The sequence below is a fragment of the Cydia strobilella genome, chromosome 7, assembly GCF_947568885.1.
Source record: "Cydia strobilella chromosome 7, ilCydStro3.1, whole genome shotgun sequence".
Classification (NCBI taxonomy): domain Eukaryota; kingdom Metazoa; phylum Arthropoda; class Insecta; order Lepidoptera; family Tortricidae; genus Cydia; species Cydia strobilella.
In genome coordinates, this window is record NC_086047.1 from 9,397,214 (window position 1) to 9,417,513 (window position 20,300).

The 20,300-nt window shown below is 36.4% G+C and overlaps 1 protein-coding gene across 1 annotated transcript in view; it reads left to right on the top strand.

Moving 5' to 3' along the window:
• The first annotated feature begins 1,202 nt into the window (after positions 1-1,202).
• The window catches only part of LOC134743148 (protein qui-1), a 133,796-nt gene continuing 114,698 nt past the window's right edge, over positions 1,203-20,300 (top strand). Inside the window, exon 1 of the mRNA XM_063676492.1 lies at positions 1,203-1,676. The gene's annotated coding sequence lies outside the window, so the exon portion shown is untranslated. The remainder of the gene's footprint in view (positions 1,677-20,300) is intronic.

The window sequence follows — 20,300 nt, forward strand, 5'->3', positions numbered from 1 at the left end:
GAAACGAATGAATGAAATCATTAGGTACAATCTAGCTGTTCTGGGGGCCCAGCCAAGATCGCTTGCACTCCGACAACGAAGCGCTTTCTGTCTCTATCACTCTTACATATTAGTGCGGTAGAGAGACAGATATAGCGTTTCGTTGTCGTAGCGCAAACGATTGGCATGTTGGCTACGCGCCCAAGGTGCCCAGTTAGGTTGCCAATTTTTGTTTTTAATTTAATAACCAAAGCTTTAGGTACAATTTAGCTGTTCTGGCCAAGATGGCAATCGCTTACGCCCCGACAACGAAGCGCTTTCTGTCTCTATCACTCTTATATATTAGTGCGATAGAGAGATAGATAGTTTCGTTGACGTAGTGCAATCGATTGGCATGTTAGCTAGGCCCCCAGGACAGCTAAATTGTAGGTACCTAATGATTTGGTTATTAAATTAAATACAAAAATTGGTAAAGTGCGTAGCCTACCATGCCAATCGTTTGCGCTACGACACCGAAACGTTATGTGTCTCTCTATCGCACTAATATGTAAGAGTGATGACTATACGCAACTCTACGGAGCGTTAACGATTAGAATAGAATAGAATAGAATAGATAGCGGAACTCCTCAATGGTTACTGTACCTAAACTAAAGTAACAAATATCAAATCTAAAACACCAAAAAAATACCTAGGTATCTATTAAAATAAAATCTATTTACGCTTACAAAATTTCAAATCAATCCAACCATTGAAAAATAAAACGTTTTTTAGAATACTACAAAAAATAATTCTCCCATTTTTTATTCGTCATTTAAAATAAAAGTCATATATTATGACTTATTCCCTTTCATTTTATTCTGAAAAAACGAGTGTAAGAATTATTCTTATTCAAATCGATTCGAATAAGAATAACATTTCCGTTTTTATTCTTATTCCTATTCAAGATAATTTTTACCCAACTCCAGGACCGACCGGAAAGGTTTTGGAAGTTCTGTCCATTGCTCAAATTAGTACTTAAGTACCTACGTTAAAATATTTTATTACAATTTGTCTTTAAGAGCACATACACATCAATTACGTTCACGTTCCTCCTGTTGATATACAAAATTAGGAATTAAATAATTATTAATATGCACACTAATAGCCTTACCGCGACTGCCTTAGCAGTGTCAAACATATTTGCTAGGATTCGTTTTATCCAAAGGTTTGGGCGACATTTTAATTCCACCTGTAACTCAAGTTGCATTCGGTACGAACGTGAACCACTCGAACGTGGCGTAACAACCTGGTGCGGTTTACTAATTGCGTCAGGCCACGAGCTGAATTGCACTCAAATAGTCCGATGTGTGGTCGCGGCATAATGCCTTGGGCGGGCGGCAGCGGGCGAGTCAAGCCCCGCACCTTTCCTCCCCACTCGCAGGGCAAGGGGGGATTCAGTTCAGTCTACCTCCGGACGCCGGGCCAGCCGCTCCCCCCTTTGCCGGTCCTCGCCGCGCTCCCGCGAAAACTGTTATACTAAAACATGAATTAAAACAAACATCAAAAACTGAAATATAAGTTTCGGTGAGTGCCGTTCGCGTTAGTGCTGTGTTAAATACTTTCTTTTTTTTATTTTTTATTTATTCGTTTGCGAATGGTTTTGTTTCTGTGACAATTCGAACTGATACAACTCAGGATTTTCTTTTTGTTAAATTAAGGTAAGTACCAAGTACAAAATTATGTTAAATATTCCATATTGTTTAGGCTGCGTTTCCACCAGAGATATGCGACTGTGCGAGGATGCGTAGCATAGCAAGGGACGTGTTTGTTAAGAACCAATAGAATCACTACTACACGCTGAGCGAGGAAAACAAATGAAGTGATTCTATTGCTATTATTAAACACATCCCCTCGTTATGCATATGCATCCTCGCACATCTCTGGTGGAAACGCAGCCTTAAATTTAAATACCCTCGTAATGTTAAATTTAATTATAACGGCTTTATTTATTATTTATTTGTTTGCGTTCTATTTAACCCGGGCTTTACTGTTAAAATTGATATGAAATATGAATTATGATACATGTATTTTGCGTGACCTAAATTTACCAAGACGAACTGTTTGGCTGGAAAACACTTCACTTGTTTACAAAAATTACCTATTCGCTGTCTTGCAAAAGTGTATCATGCTAAGCGTATAATCGGAGCGGACCCATGTGTAGCTTATGGTAAAGTAGGCCATGCCAGATATGAAACACGTCAAAAATTTCGTACGCGGGCAATGTCAGACAATAAACATTTACATGTGGCCGCCGCGATAAGCCAAATGTAACAACTGAAATAAAAGCGTTGTGCTTATCAGAATTTTATCTAGCTGAAAATGAAAAACATACTAAATACGAGTAATTATTACAAAATTCTCGTTCATAGTCGATTTAGCAGAATAAATCACAATTTGTCACATGACAAATAACAAAATTGATTTTTCATTAGCGGCGTGTCAAATGTTCGCTTGACGAAGGTACCTACTTTTAAATAAAATATTCGTATTTTCTGCCTACAATTCACACTGTTGTTTTATTTTACCTACTGTAGATGTATGTTTAAAACATGTAAAATAGAAACCGTGCACGTGCACAATTCGTAATATTATAGGTATGAGTACTAAACTTTCTTAAAATCTTACTAAAAATAAATTCTGAATACAAGAAAATAAATCTTAATATTATTATTTTAGAAGGTTACATTATTTGTTAATGGTCCAAAGAAAACAGCAAATTATTTCGGTCTCGTTATTTTCGTCATTAGTGTAAATAAATCTTCCTTTCTCAGTTGAATTCCTCATTACTGAGTAACGTTGATCTCAACATTATTTTTGATAATTTGTATGTCGTTTTTAAATACGTAGCTCACGTTCCGTCGGAAATCATTAACTATGAATTATGGGATCTTGACATTATTTTTGTTTCACTTCTATCAAGTGTAGGTAGAATGATGCATGTAAATTTTTTCTTTACTTTTTTAAATACAAATACTTACAATAAATTTCCCACCTCGTAAATAATAGTTGAAAAATATGCCAGTACATAAGTACAATAATATACATTAGTACAAAGAATACAACCAAAAGAAGCCTTTGTTATCCAAAAGTGAGCCATGAGGACCATAGTGCGTATTCCACAAACTGAGTCCTGCAAGGAATATTTCATAAACCTTTAAATACTAACTGTCCCGTGCCTGTACATCCTTCTGCTCCTCACTGACCTGGTCATAAGTCTAAAGCAGTACGAGACCAATGAATAGTGGGAGATACGTGTAAATACTAGAAGGAAATAAAGCCTGACCAGAAATATATGATCATGCGCCATGTTGCGGAATTTCATTGGAACTAATTTCTTACACTGGCAATAATTTTAATGATAAGTTGTCACTTTTGTCAGTGTCATTGTGGAGGTTTACTTGAATAATGCTTAAGTGTTGAATATTAAACAATAAATGACAAAAATGCCCAAAACTATACATAGTCAGGAGCGGAACATTGTTAATAATGTAAATAATAAACTGCTGGAAAAGAACAGTTCGGAAAATTAAACTATTTCGCTACGAAACATTTCCAAATTAAAATCAGAGCTGACAGGTAAACATATCAAAATGTCATTATAGTCTGGTTTTTACGACTTAGTTATTGTAGTGTTATGTTATACAAGCGAAGAAACACAGTAACAAAAATGAGTAAGTTTGAAAAATATTTACTATGGGCTTTGGAGACGAATCGATCTTGTTAATTGACAATGTAGCAGAACCTATGTACAGTTACGGAATATATAGGTAACTACCTAGTAACATGACCATCATCATCATGTCATCAAGGTGGCCTTTTGGTGATCCAATCTTGGATGTAGGCCTCTTCCCTTGAATGGAGTAACATGATAGACTAAATATTTTTTCAGCTACAGACCTGAGCTGAACTGATGGTGTGGCTAATATTAATCACAGTCACAATAATAGTAAATAAATGGGTTCTGATTTTGATTACGGTGAATAAAAGTAATCAAAAAGTCCCATTTCGAAAGTCAAACTAGTTGCCAATCCATATTGTTCAGACTATACTGAACTGTTGCCATATAAATGAGAATAATAGCGCCCTCTTGACAATGATCATATATTATATTCCTGGTCAGGCTTTACCTAAATTGTAAACTGCAACCTAAACTTAATATAGTCACTTATTGCGCAGAATTTCAGTGTGCAGCTCTACATCAAGCTTCCCAGTGAGTGGAGGAACATCGATAGCCTTGTTATCTTTAAAAATAAATTGAAAACACTGCTGCTGAAAGAGTGATTTTATTCTATAGAGGAGTTTACGACCTACTTTTGGTAATTTGTCTACGTAATGTTGGTAGTAAATAATTTAGGTAAATACGTCTGATATTGTTCTGCATGTCAGATTGTATAATTCTTAGATTTAAGGACCTAGATTTAAGAAACTAAGCATGTAATTATATTCAAATACAATTGTCATATTGTTCATGAATAAATAAATACAAATACAATATTGTCTTTACCCTACTCAAAGTCTGGCTCAAAACACGCCTAGCAATTCATCGTGACAGAACAAGCGTAATAAGATAGCCGTGATAAATGACCATTAAAATAAAGAGACATCGTGCAGCGGAATGTAACGAATATATTATTATACTTTACCTTCAACCACTCAACACCTTACACAATGTGGAATGGCACTGAAGCGTGAATGAAAAGTACAACAAACTGACAGGCCAATTCGCACAATGAGATACGTCATTTACTAGTTCTAGAAACTATATGGATTTGATATGACAGTGTCAAAAATGACATTTTTGTTTGAAGAAACGTCATTTTTGATACTGACATATCTAATCCATATCGTTTAAAGAACTAGTAAATGACGTATCTCATTGTTCGAGTTGGCCTGTGATTTGTGACTTTCTATAGTAGTTTTCACAGAAAGTGTTATAATAATTTTACTTTTTAAATCAATGTAATTCTAATGACGTAGTATTATGAAAACGTTTTACAATGGGTCAGGAATCAAATTGTTTGATAGTACCTACCTATATTTTTTTCCAGTGACAATGAGATGAAAATAAAACCGTAATATTTAACAAAAAGCTATATTTGAAACCCTGGCAACGGTATGCCATGGGCCGAGAAAGTCGATTCATGTCAAACCAGGATTTTAAAAATCCGCGTTCATAGCGTTGAGGCGAAAAATCTGATCCACAATCCTAAACCAACAAGCGGATCACAACGAGGCGTTTTATCAACATTAATCCATCATGAATGCTGGAATCTGCTGAAAGAATTTGCGAAATTAGCGAAAAATATTGTAAATACAGACAGATTAACTTCAAGACAAGAGATCACTATTCTATCAAACAATTTTTATTTACGTAGTTACTTTACACTATAACAAAGGCGACCTCGTTTTATCCTCCGAATATAGGTAGGTATATATTATTATGGTGTAATACATCAGTAAAAAAGTTTGTTTCATAAATGTAATATTTAGACGTATTTACATACACACGTAAATAGTTGGTTTGATATTGCACGACACCTTGCACTTTGTGACTATGCATTGACACATGGCACAGTATAGGTGCGTTTCACCAGAAATGTGCAAGGTAGCCGATCGGTGCGATGATGTGAAGCGAGCTGGGTGTGTAGCGAGCTCTTTTCAAATAAGGAAGCGGGGTCCGGTGATAGTTTTTCGCTCGCGTCCGTACCTCCCAACACATCCCTCGAAACACATTCCTCGCACACATAATTTCCTTGTTTTGTATGTACATAAACTTCGCTCAGCTGAGTTATTTTACTAGAGCTGCACTGAAGGAGGATATAGGTAAATGTAGTGTTTCTATTGGATCATGACAAACACACCCCTTGCTACGCATCCTCGCACATCTCTGGTGGAAACGCAGCCTTAATTTATATATAGGTCGTTTTTGGATGGATTAAGACCTCCAGGTCAACGAGAGTGTGGAAGGGGGGAAGAGTTCGACTCCGCCGCGCTTCCTTTGAAACCATATTTATTCAAAATCAAACGTTATAGGGCATGTACTCGTAGCATATATTATCATTAGGGATGAAGATTCAATTTTCGGGACAAAAATACAGCATACGTATAATATAGTATACGTAGGTAGGATTGTGCGGTTATATATATATTATATATAATATATATATATATATATATATATATTAGTATGTATTTTTAAGTATGTATAAATTAATATTTTTTGTTTTGATAAGATAAGATAATATAATATAAGATAAGATAAGATATAATTATTTCATTATAAAATACATTATAAATTTGCCTTATATCAAATATACCAGGTAGCTTCTATTAATGTACCAAGCAACGTGTCGAATTTAACGGAAAAAAAAAAAAACACGGTGTATATTGGTCAGCTCAACTATTGTGGTTACATAATATTTTATTGTTTAAAATAATATCAAATTCGGAATAATCATTGGTCATGTACTCTTTAACGCTGTACAATGTGCGAGACAACAGAAGTGTTTTCACTCGTAAACGGAATAAACTTTCGCTTTCTATATTTTTAATATTGTATGGTAACTTATTATAGTTCACATCCCATAGGGTCAGGTAAGCGCTTACTCATCTTTAACCTATATCTAATTGGTATAATATCCAGAGATTGTTTTGTGTGGCGCGGATTACACTGTGATCGTACCTTAAATTATTTGATGTTTTTTCTTACATATAAGATTATTTCCATTATGTATACAGAGATTAAGCTTAAAATACTTAATTTTTTAAAGTGCTGTCTACATGGATCCCGATACTTAGCCCCCACTAGTATTCTTATAGCTTGCTTTTGTAACTTTAAAACTCGCTCATTTTCTAGAAATTTTCCCCACAGTAGTATGCCATACGATATAATTGAATGTACATAGGCGTAATAAATCTGTTTTAAGCTATCGTTCGATACTAAGGTTTTGAGTTGCCACATGGCATAAATACCCTTCGCAATTTTACTGCAGACCAAATCTACCTATATATCTATATATGCCTTTGCACCTAATGCATCGTATTGTATTTATGCATGTTTCTAGGGTTAGCTATTTCTTTAAAGTCTTGCCTTCATGTACATATTATCTTAGTTTGTCTACCATTTCGTATGTATCTCTTTCAGTTACTTAAAGGTTAGCTGGAAGAGATCCCTTAAGGGGATAAGTTCGCCTTCGTGTTATGTAGGTACTTGTTTTGTGCAATAAAGTGTACTACTACTACAGCCACAACAAGGTTATTGTACGGTTAGGATGCAAGTGAAACTTTTTTTCGGATTGTAGGCTAACAAACTAAAAAAATTACCGGAAAATAATTCTATTTACGGTATTAAAATCGCGTTTTTAATCTTAACTTAATAAATAACCTCTTTAACATTATCTTACAAAAGCTCGCCTAACGCTACTCAACACGGAATGACAATCTTATCAATGTTATTAAATATGTATTAAAACGTCACTCGCGTATTTACTCCTCTGTACGGAGTGAAACATGTCGAGCGATTTTCGACTTAAAATACGTAAGTGACCCGTTTTATTATGTATTTAATATGTATCACGGAAATTTAGATTTTGACTAATTTTAACGGTAGGTACTGTTCGATAACATGACCACAGATAAAGCGAGACCGACATAGCGAGTTTAGCTTTGGCATCTGATATTTGGTGCAAGTACATTCAACTTCAGAGAAAAGCGACCTATAGTCGTAACCACGAGTTGACACTTGACGTTTACGTTAGCTACTGCGCTTGTAAACTCGATCGCAGTCCATCTCGCTCGCACTGAAATATTGGCGCGATAGAGATGGAATGCGTTCGAGTTCAGGCAGTCGCAAACGTAAATGCCAACTCGTGGTAGCCGTGCTTAACGATTCTAAACCTCTAAGCAGCGGTGTACTTGAATGGATACTTTTCGGTGCTGACTTCGCAGACATATCGGTGGTGTCGTCTCGTACGCCAATATCGAATCGGGTGACGCGAATGAGTTTTTAAACAGCCCTCTCGGATTAATTGTTTTAATTGGCATTGTCTATAAAACAGGCCAGCCCTCTTCCTCTTATCTTACCGGTAGAGAGTTCCTATTTCCAAATACACGAAACATAATAGCAAAGCAAACTTCTTTTGAGATAAAATCGGTTAACAAAGGCCTTGTTAATACTTACGTACTTAATTCTAAGCAAGATGGAATAATCTATAATGGGCCGAAGTTCAGTCGAGTTTGAATGGAATCCGATTATCTTGCTGAATACAATTTGCATCTGAATCATTGAGTGTGTTTTCAGCGAGAGGCGTTTCTTAGTTTGACTTAGCGTTAACTTATATCTGAAGTTAGTAAATCTGTACCCTTACCATGAGTCACTGACAGTGTCAAAACTGACTGTAACGTCTACGTAATTTACTTTGCTGCGTTGAAGCGAGATGCATAGAAATTAGGTTAACGCTAGCGTTTATGTCAGTGCCAAACTGATTGTAGCCAAATGACAAATCTCGGCTATGTAGTTAAATTTACTTAGGGCAACTTGTATTGAAAAAATATTAAGCCCGGTTCACATTTGTCTGACGTGTCGTGTTGTGTTGTATCGTGACACATATCGGTTTCATACATTTAATATGATTGCGTGCACATTTGTCTGACGCAGCGTGCATCAGACAAATGTGAACGCAACCATATTAAATACCTATATATGAAACCGATATGTGAACCGGGCTTTATTGCGTTATTTAGAAGTAGTTAATAACTCTTTTTTCTCTCGTTAGATGTCATAAAGTTAAAGAACATTGTGTAATATAGGGGTTTCGGCCTCGAATACGATTTCGTACCTTTTGGCCCGTGGGGTCTGAACGCGTCTACACTATTTAACCTTTCGTATGCGCTGTCAAAAAATTGTTATTTAAATAGCAACCTAGACAACTTCATGTTTAAGTTGAACATATATGGAGCAGATCTGCTACTAAGCATAAAAAAAGAATAGCAGACGCCACCGGTGATCCTAGAGCAGGCAGCTTCCTCGCACAAAGAATAAAATCGCGATACAGCGAGGAAATGCTGCCAGCATCTACGGCACCATGTCGCAGGCGAATAGTTATTAGTTATTTATATTAAGATTAGTTTTATTTATTTTTAGATTTAGTTTTTAAGTTTTATAGGTTAGATATTTAATTCTGTTTTATTTATTAAATAATTGTGTTGATTTAACTACAGGCCAATTCGAACGTACATTGACATCAGAATAATATCGACAAGCAAGCACTTTCGGATTTAAAAATACCTACTCGTATTAATTTTCGAAACATTTGTGCAGATCACTGATGTTAGTATATATTTTAACAATAGGGATGATGACATGTTGAATTTTATAACAAAATCTAGTAACATAGATAGCAAATGAGCAATTTATCACAATAATGTAGATATTAAAACAATATATAGAAATAATACAAAAATACAGGACTAACAAGTTTCAAAATTTAGGTTATTTTTCAACTTCCAAAAAGGAAAAAAGTAAGGGTACCATTCGATTTCTTACATTTTATCCAAAACAATATTGTACATAAACGCAATATTTCACCGACAAAAACGCAATTTTCTTATTTTGGCCATACATTCAAAATGGGCTCTCAGTGAACTTGACGTCACGTTCACTTATCGTTTTGTTAGAAGCGTTTTGCGAGTGAAGAACGACTGTCGTTCGGTCAGTATAATTGTCTTTGACTATCATTTCTGACTTTTGTATTGCTTTAATGCAATGGGTCCCATATAGACATTTGATCCTAAAAATAAACCTGATCGATTGATACCATTAATGAAAATTTGTCATCTAGCCCATTCCCCGGGCAAAAAAATCATTGCACAAAGGAGGGTATTTAACAGTGAAATTTGCGCCGAGAATCAATCAGGAAACCCCTCGAGTTATCATGACAATAGGACAAAGCCGTTTTCTTTGTTCAAACGAATCAGTCTGAAAATGCACGAACAAACTTACTTAACGGAATTCTTGATCATTCAGTGGATAAAATTGGTCAGCATTTATTTAGGAAGAGGAAACGATAATCCTTTATAGAGCTATCAAAATTACATGTTCTATTTCTTAGAATCAATAAATAGATATATTTTATAGCCGATTTAACCTTTGTGATTTCTTTACTGAACTGATGCGAAATTTTAATCAGTGAACAAATTTTAATATGTCATTCAATATAATTAACAGAATAGATTAACAATTTATCAGTATGAGCACTGATATAATTAATTACATTTACGTATATTTATTAAAAATATATTTTAGGGGACATCCAGCCTAATTTGTGGATAAATTTACTTACTTACTTATTGCTGCTTACTGCTGGCGCAACGACCCGAAGTGGATCTTGGCCTCCGACACCAAAGACCGCCATGCTACTCTATCCAAAGCCGTTTCTGTCCAGTCGACGGCGCCGAGTTCGCTGAGGTCTTTCTGCACAAGTGGATTTCTGCATAGTGGATACATTTAGGTACCATTATTTACCCGAATTGTAAACGAAACATAAAAATGTGTATTTAATAAAACTTTACTCAATAGTGTGTTAGAAACACTATGTACGGCGCCAAAATCGCACAACTTAGATCTGAACTAGAGTTGTGCCGTTCTCGAGAACGTTCTCCGTTTCCTGTGGGAATTATTCTCGAGCGTGAACATTTCCCATACAAAACGGAGAAACGTTCTCGAGAAAGGCACAACTCTAATCTTAACTGTAGGCTTATGTACCTACGTAGAGAGAGAACGTAGTTGAGAACAAACTTCAGCAAGTTTTTGTTATTAATGTTCTTGTTAACAACGTAGGCAAGTACTCCTTGAGTTTTGATTTGTAGCTTGTCTATTCTGTAATGATTTAGTATTTTTTAAACTGTGTTGTTTTATGTAGTCGAACTATATTATTGATTGTTGAAGAACTGTTGCATATAAAATTTAATTTTGAATTTACACACTTTATTTATGTGGGACTCGCAAGTAATTATAGCTTATATATTGTATGTGTTTCTTCGATTCCATTCAATTCGATCTATTGACAGGTACAATTCATAGAATCGCAACATCAATTTTTCTTTTTGATTTAAAAATAAGATTGTGTTAAGATTATACAAAATATCACAAGAATCAATAGAATGTTAAATATTACGTAGAGTCCATCTAAGCTAACTCTGTACCGACTTTAATAAAACGAAGGGTGGGCGGTGTCATTATTCATTATTTAATATTCAACAATTTTTTTTTGGTTATAATGGCTTTTGCTGCTAGGGCACTTTGCCAACGGCAAGTTTTTTAGGGATAAATCGAGGAGTGCACGTATGATTTAGCCCAGAATTTTGCATTCCGAGAATTATACACCTTATATAATTATTATATAATATTATTAATATTAAAATAACAATAAACACATATAGCTGTATACATACTAAATATTTAAAGACTTATATTGTTTCTATCTAGAAAATATGCCAACATTTTTAAGACATTGGGTTCAGAACTAGCCAGAAGGGATTTTACATTACAGGGGAGGGAGACTTTGAATTTCAGTAAGAGATCGTAAAAGCAAAGACGGTTCAACGGACATTCGAAAAATATATGTTCAATTGTGCCTACGCCGTAACCACATTGGCATTCCGGGCTACCTTTTACCTTTATCCTGAACAGAAACTCCGGAGAACACACATGACCCAGTCTAAGGCGAATCAGACTACTCGTTACTTTCAAGGGTGGGCGGTGTCATTATTATTTATTATTTAATATTCAACAATAAAGCATTATTCAAGTGAACCACCACAATGACACTGACAACAGTGACAACCTATCATTAAAATTATTGCCAGTGTAAGAAATTAGTTCCAATGAAATTCCTCAACATGGCGCATGATCATATACTCGTATAGTTGGTCAAGCAGATCTTGTCAGTAAATAAGAACAAAAAAACTATACTCATCCTTTTCTTTCGGGTGCTAGTACTAGTGTAAGACAAAGATAGTATGACTCTCTCTGTCTATGTTTGAAATGAGACAGTCCTTTGACAAACTATATTTCTGTTCAGGCTTTACATATTTTCAAAGAAATTTAACATTCATGGCGACATTCCGACTTTGTCATTGCAAATGTCATGCAGTTAGCTTGGCCAGACTCTACCACGTTACAAAAACCGTAAATACAACCACAGCCCAAAAGCTCCCAAATATGGTCCAAAATTATCTCGAATATCTTCATTTAGATGTGACTATTATTTGAAAATTTTAGTTCTATGGCAAAATATGTATATGAATGGAAGCAATTTCCTAGAAAAAGAACATTGTTAACTATGGAAGTGTATTTTATTTATTAAAATGACTCCTTAGTAATGAATTGAATATGTGCTGCATAGTTGTAGCACTGGACGTTGGGAAGCTTTACGGTAAGTAGACACGTTAGATTCATACAAGATCTGTAAAACTGATGGGACGAGCGAACGAGAAACAAATTTTATAACCTAAGAAATGTCGGAATCCACGAAAAACTCCCTGTATGTATGGATAATTAACATTTAAAACGAAACCAGCGAAATATAGTAGCACAGGTTTAAATAAATAATTTTCGTAGTGGGCCAGCGCAGCACCAGCGCAGTTCATTAATAATGTACATATGGAGAGGCTCGATAGAAATGTCAACTATTTTTGGCGGATGGTGCCAACAACGAATATTTTGGGTAGATATTGAATTCACAACAGGACCCGCCCGGTATCCCCTTCGAGGGTTTTGGAAGGGTTATTTCGTAAGGCTTTGCTTACCAAAGCAGTTGCTAACTAAAACCCTATCATTTGGCCTTTTAAGCGCTTCTTATTATACGGGTAAGCTGATACACGTTCGATACCCGTTCCTTATGTTCCATATGGACGGAGTTCCGGAGCTAGCTTCGGAAAAAGTTGTACAATTTTGAGAGCAACGAAACTGCTGTCTTTAGTTAGTTTGCTTCTGGCACACCCGTGTATCAGCGGAGGTCAAACAAACAGGCCACCAAAGGGGGTTCAAAAATAAAAAAGACTTGCCTATATGCCTATTTCATCCGCGCCTTAAAGACGAATCGATTGACACCTCATTCATACAAATGCCTTGCTTTTTCTTCAAACATTGTGTCATCATAATGTGTTTTAAAATAGAAATATTATTATGTCATAGTATTGTTACCTGAACAGCAATTTCACAAGAATACCGCTAGATCATAATCCATAGATAATTTTAAGCTGCTTTATCGGTCCTTTTCAACACTAATCCTCCAATATTTATGTTACCGCACAGCCTAATCTGTTAGCCAATGTGTGCTTAGGCAAGAACAAGGCCTTGTTTGATTATTGCTATGGGAACACAACCATTTCTGATAGCAGTGATATTAAATTTGTAATATAACTATCATTTGCATCTTTGTGTAAACAACTCTCGCGCTGCTCGGAGCACCAATACGCTCGGAGTGGGGTTGTCACTTGCCCAAAAGCTACGAAGCGTAGGGTAAACTCGCATTATTTGGTGACATGCCTAATTCGGTGATACAAGTTTTGAACCATGACACCCAGGAAAGCTAGTGAATTATGGCCTTTTAAATGGGCCTCACGGCAAAGCCGCCGAAGCCGTGAAGCCGTGAGGTCCCATTTAAAAGGCCCTAATTCACTAGCTTTCCTGGGTGTCATGCTTCAAAACTTGTATCACCGAATTAGGCGTGTCACCAATTATTCCGAGTTTACCCTACACTCAGAGCGTCTGAGCCTTACCGCGAAAAACGAAAATCAAAATTGATTTATCTGCTTCTCTATCATTCCAATATGCAAGAGCGATAGAGAGAGAGAACGTTTTTTGGCGAACCGCTATCACTAATATATAATTATGCATTATTCACTATTTGAGATTTTTTACAAGCAATGATTGAAATATTGTCAATCCCGAACGTGACCATAATACATATAACTTATAGGGATGTACCGACTAGTCGCCGACTAGTCGGGAAAGCCGACTATCCGGCCACATTTGTAGTCGGCGACTAGTCGGCAAAATTAGCCGAATAGTCGGCACTCTTTAAACTACAGGAAAGAAAAGAAAAAAATACCAATATTTATTTTAAAGATTTTAATTTAAACTCTTTTAAGTACGTTAGTCAAATTTAACAAATAATCATACGAGTATATATTTTTTGTAGGTAACAATCTTATAACCAATATTGAATAATTATTATATACCGCACTGGGTAAGGAGAAATACATAGTTTAGGCTAGATAGATGTTAGTTTAGGCACGCTTAATTAATGGGATGGCGCAGTAGGACTGGAGTTCGTGTGCCGCACTAGATCTACCATCATTTTCATCTGCGTCTTGAATTTTTCTTGACACCAATTCTTGATAACATTGCCAAAAATTGCGGTGGATCATTGACTCTAAGTCATCACCGTTACTATTATTAGTTTGAGAACTATCCAGATTACATCCCATTGCTTCACTTTCATCATCATCCAGATTTTTCGTAGCTTCATACAAAAACTGCGATTTCACAGTGCCGAAACCAATGATCGGCCAAGCCGACTAGTCGGCCGACTAGTCGGCCCTCTGAGCGCCGACTAGTCGGCTAGTCGGCTAGTCGGCCAAATCCATAGTCGGTACATCACTACATATAAGGCTTGACGTAGTTACAAGGCGGACAGAAATGTCGCAATAAGGATGACTCACGCTAGACCGGGCCGGAGCTTCCGGCGCTTCATTTTCTATGGAAAGCACCACGTGATCACCGTTCAGCCGTCATAGAAAATGACATGTCGGACGCCTCAGCCCGGGCACGGCCCGGTCTAGCGTGAATCATCCTTTAATCGGTAATGTGGTATAAGAAACAGTTGTTATTTTTTGAAATTTACAAGCATCCGCGGCTGTTTTCACTTAAAATTTGATGTAATTTAATCTGCAAAGTCATACAAAATCGCACTAATTTAGAAAATCAGCCCTTGCTCGGAAGCTGGAATCTCCGTAAAACCAGCTCATTGTATTCGCAATAAGGAAACTTGCAATTTTTTCCGGCTTCCTCATTTTTGTAACGGAGAACTTGAAACGCACCAAGCAAGTCACTCCTGTTCCAAAAATTTAAATTTAACCAAACCTTAATTTTGGCTAATAAAAATGATCGTATTTTGGCGTGTGTCAAAATTGTTAGCATTTTATGCTTTTATCTCCATTACTAAGAGAATAAGAAAACTATATTAGCACGTGTTAATATGTGTGATAAATAATTACTTCCGACGTGCAAAGTAAAAATTCGTAATAAAATGTTACTCAGGGAATCAAATTATGTCTTGCCCTAGAATAAAATCAACCCTAGAATTCGAATTTCAAATTTACTTAACACTCGTTATCCTTTCACTTGCTTTTCTTAATTTAGTAATGTTTATGTACTTAAATATAGAGATAACGCAATTCAGCTCTATCTAATTAGGTCCTTGGATCAAGTAACTAGGCCAACAGCCGAAAACGAGCTCTTTGAGAGTCATTGACGTCATTGTCTGTCAACTTTTAGCTTTCTGCGTTGTTTATTGAGGTTTATATTACTAGGTGTATTTTATGACTAAATATTTACCTTGGTACGTGACACATCATATAATAAAAGGATTCAGTAATGGAGATGGCTCTAGATATCAAATCACAGCGAAAATTATTCAATTGACAGAAATCTTGTATGCCATTCCAAATCAGAATTTCACTCGGTAGGATTTTTCGTATTTATAGGTACCTAACCTAACCTATACCAGTTTTATGATTTATATTTAAAAGGATTTAAGTTATTTGACCTGCATACATTTAACAACATAATGTAACATATTTACAAAATCATTTTCAGTATCCTAGAAAATTTATATATAAAAAAAGCCGGCCAAGCTCATGTCGGGCCATGCTCAGTATAGGGTTCCGTAGTTGCTCATTCGTCATAATACTGCCAAAAACAGGTGATATTTGTGGGTATCCTGAACAAATCAAAAGTTATAGGGGGGGGGGCACATATTTTTTTGTTTCGGAGCGATTTTTTCCGAAAATAACTTTATCAGAAAATGGTTTTTGAAGACCCGTATTCGTTTTGAAAGACCTATCCAACTATACCCCACACTATAGGGTCTAAGCAAAAAAAAAAAAACAAAAAACATTTAGTATGGGGTACTCAAAAAAATTTTTTTTGTCGTTTTTATTTTACCGTTCTGTCCCATTTATTGATTTATGCATGCCAAATTGCGGCGTTATAGCACTACCTACCACGGAGCAAAGCCTCTGACAGACAAACAGACGGACATGGCGAAACCATAAGGGTTCCTACTGAACTTCCTAGTTGACTTCTCGACTACGGAACCTTAAAATAAAAATATCACATGCATAACATAACAAATTGAAGTTAATCATAACATTCATAACTGATACTAAAACAGATATATCACCACCACCACCACCACCAACCCCTACGTTCTAGACCTCTATTTTATATCAGCTTTGCCCGCAAGAATTACGCTCGGCACACATTTTTCAGACGAGTCCCAAATTATTATAATAAGCACCTACATGATATTCATCCTTTTCACACTTCCCTGTCTAGTCTTAGAATGAAACTTAGACCTAAATTGTTTTAATATTTCAAGTATTGAATTTAAATAAGTAAATGTATATATCGTCGGCCTAAATAGCAAACCTCGTAACTCAATCTGACCAAATTTTACAGGAGGCACAAAAAACTTCATTACCAAAAATTTTGCATGAAGACTTGCTTAGTATTTTTTTAGATAATGTTAAGTTAAATTTAGCCCTCAGATTGTTAAAACCAATTTTTTTTAAATCACCTGAACCTGGAAAATTTGGAGTTACGAGTTTTTCTCGAAAATTTATAGAAAGCTAATCGGGAGTTAAGAGTATTGCTATAAAAATCCGTAAAAATAGAGGATAATCTTTTGATCTCAACAAGGTAATTGTGGATTAAAAAAATAAAAATTTGCAAATTAAAAAATATTTATTAAACTAAAAAACAGAAAAGCCTCCTCTGGCTTCACACGTTAAAGTGGGAGTACAGAATTGCAGCGAGTCGGTAGTAGGATCGCATGGTTTTGGTAGCCGGAATCACAGGGGGTAAATGCTTGCCACCTTCCTCGAGAGAGGGGCTTTTCATGACGAATTCGTTCTTTAACCATTCTAGGGCATTTATTTGTGTAATGAGCACAGAATAGATATTTGTTCCTGAGTCATGGGTGTTTTCTATGTATTTAAGTATTTATATATTATATATATCGTTGTCTGAGTACCCATAACACAAGCCTCCTTGGGCTTACCGTGGGACTTAGTTAATCTGTGTAAGAATGTCCTATACTATTTATTTATTTATTTAAGAAAAAGCCCCAAAGGAAGTGGACATGACGTAGGAGCTCAGATACTATGACAAAAAATGAGATCAATTTCATCGTAACCGACAAAAAGCATATATATTCAGAGACGTCTCAGTGATCAACAGGTTCAACACCAGTAGTGATCACCGACTTGTTAGAGGCTCTCTGAATATCAACTATAAGCTCGAGCGTGTCCGTTTGATGTCCAGGCTCCGACTTCCCACCTAGGCTGCTCCAAACCATGGTAGGATCTAAAGCATTTCAGTCGAACCTGGAGAACCGATTCGCTGCCGTGGAAAGCACAAATGCCGTTGACATAAAACAGACCCTCAAAAATGTGGTTGGAATCCTCAGGAAAAAAGGTATGAGATCTTGCGAAGTACAGCGTAAAGCCGGGAGGTCGAAGCTTTCAGAGGAAACCCTCAGGCTCATGATGGAACGACGGGAAAGACCCACCTGCCAAGTGGCAGAAGAAGAAGGAAGGGAGGGAGGGTGGAAGAAGTCTTCACCGCGACGGGCTCTAAACGAGAAGATCGGCAAACTAGTACGACGTGACTTCCGATGTTCCAATACACGCTTCATTGAGCAAGCAATCGGGGGTCAAATGTTTTTGTCCAGTCCCTTGGAAGAAGCCACCAGACGAAGTTGACCACAACTGATGGGGCTGTTGTATCCTCCCGGTCGGGGATTCTCTCTGAAATCAAATCCTTCAATAGCCTACGCTTCGCACGCATCTCAGTCAGATCCTGAAATGAGGATTCTAGAGCCACATTGATCATCCTCACACATTTTATGCGGCAAAGCTTCTGGTTTATGATGAGCGGTTCTCATCACGACAAGCCGATTTGGCAAGCTCTTGAAACTAGTTACCAGCAGAAAACCACGTAACTAATCTTCATGAGTAAAGATCCACGCGAAGCAAACCTCGTATGTCCATGGCACGCAACCAAACGACATTTTCAATAGTCTAATGTGTTTAAATATGATAAATATCTATCAAGAATAAACAATCAGTAAAATCGTAGAACCTTATTACACATATCTGTTATTCAGCACCCGTTTTCTTTCTAAATATTTACGCAAAACTGACGAGCAGTCACAACGCCATCGCAAACTGTACTGATAGGTGTGGCGGCGGGGGGAGATACGAGGTATTTCTTTTACCAAAATGGCGGTCGGGAGTTGCGAGGTTTTCTATTTTGCTTTTTAAACGTAAACGGTTTATTTTTGGTATTTAAGAGTTTTGCCGTTAGATGCGTTCAGAATAGTACTATCTAAAAGTGTCAAAATATGATTTTCAAAAAAAAATGGAGTTACGAGGTATGCGATTTAGGCCGACGAAATGTAACTTTCCGGTTGTCCTACCTACCTAGGTAGGTATGGCTCATGTTTTTCTTTGTTTTTCTTTGATCTTCTTTTTATCTCTGTTGTTTTAACTTAATAATGAACCTCCAGGTCTGTTTCTTAAGTATGTTAAGTACATTTGTATTTCAAATTTTGTATATGTGACTGTTTGCGTTCTAAATAAACAAAAAAAAAATGTTTTGTATCTATTTTACTAAAAACGATTACTTGCTTTACTTTATAATGTTATTATTGTATGAATAAACTTAAATTATGTACCAATTTTCAAACTTGTCCCAGACACGGCAGACATCGTTTCACACAGAAATGTTGTACTAAACTATAGTGTATTTTATTCTTGTATGTAATAAATAAAAGTTTTGATTTATGGCTCATCTCTCCGAAATTAATAAAATAGCTCCAGCAATAAAGCCCAAGGAAGGGATTACCTTGATAGAACATTTTCGTCCTTTGATAAACGTCTATTACAATGAAAAGATTTCCTTTATTCGAAATACGAACTCAAGACAATGTTAATCTCAACTTCGTCTTAAGCTCTTATAATAACTTGGAGTTACGATCAATTCTTAAGTGGTCTAGAAGTTTAGAAAGGAATTCCTTGGACCCGTTTTCGGTTGATTGATTATCAAGGGTCAGATAATGTGCGGCACGGAACACTACGCCATTAAAGTAAAGTTGGAAGATGCGAAGCCCGGCTAAGCAGGACTGCGGTTGTGACCCATGTTTTCTATAGTTTTTACCCGACGTGTAGTGAAGGGCGACGGGTAGGGCGTTATCATTTATTTGCTTCTAGCTCATGTGATGTTATATAAAGGCTGACGTTAATGGCCGGCTTCAGACGGAGGTCCTTGTAATTTACAACCCCGAAAAACTGTGGGCGGGTACCGACATGAAAAAACTATAGCTATATAGCTATTTAGGTCGTTAGTACATACCTAAATATTTTAATTACAGATTGTTAAATATCTGTTTAGTTGAAACAATAGTTATTTGTGCAACAAGAGAGGAAAGTTGGTTTTTCTTGCGAGTAGAATCTTGAGCGTAGCGAGGGACTCAAAAAAACAAGATGTAAAATAACTTTGCTCTCGTGTTGCACACATAATTTTTCACCTCAGTAGTGAGGACATATTAAAGGTTAAAATGTTTTTGAATTACACAGAATAAACAAAAAAAAAAAAATATAATATGTACCATACGATACGATACGATACGATACGATACGATACGATACGATACGATACGACACGACACGAAACGACACGACACGACACGACACGACACGACACGACACGACACGACACGACACGACACGACACGACACGACACGACACGACACGACACGATACGATACGATAACATACGATACGATAAGATACCAAACCATGCCATACCATATATGTTATATATATATGTTATTATAAAAGTACTAGCCGTGCCCGCGGCTCCGCCCGCGTGGAATTCGGTCTGTGTCAGTAAGCGGCTAATTCACCCCTAATTTCTCTCCCTCTCCCCTGG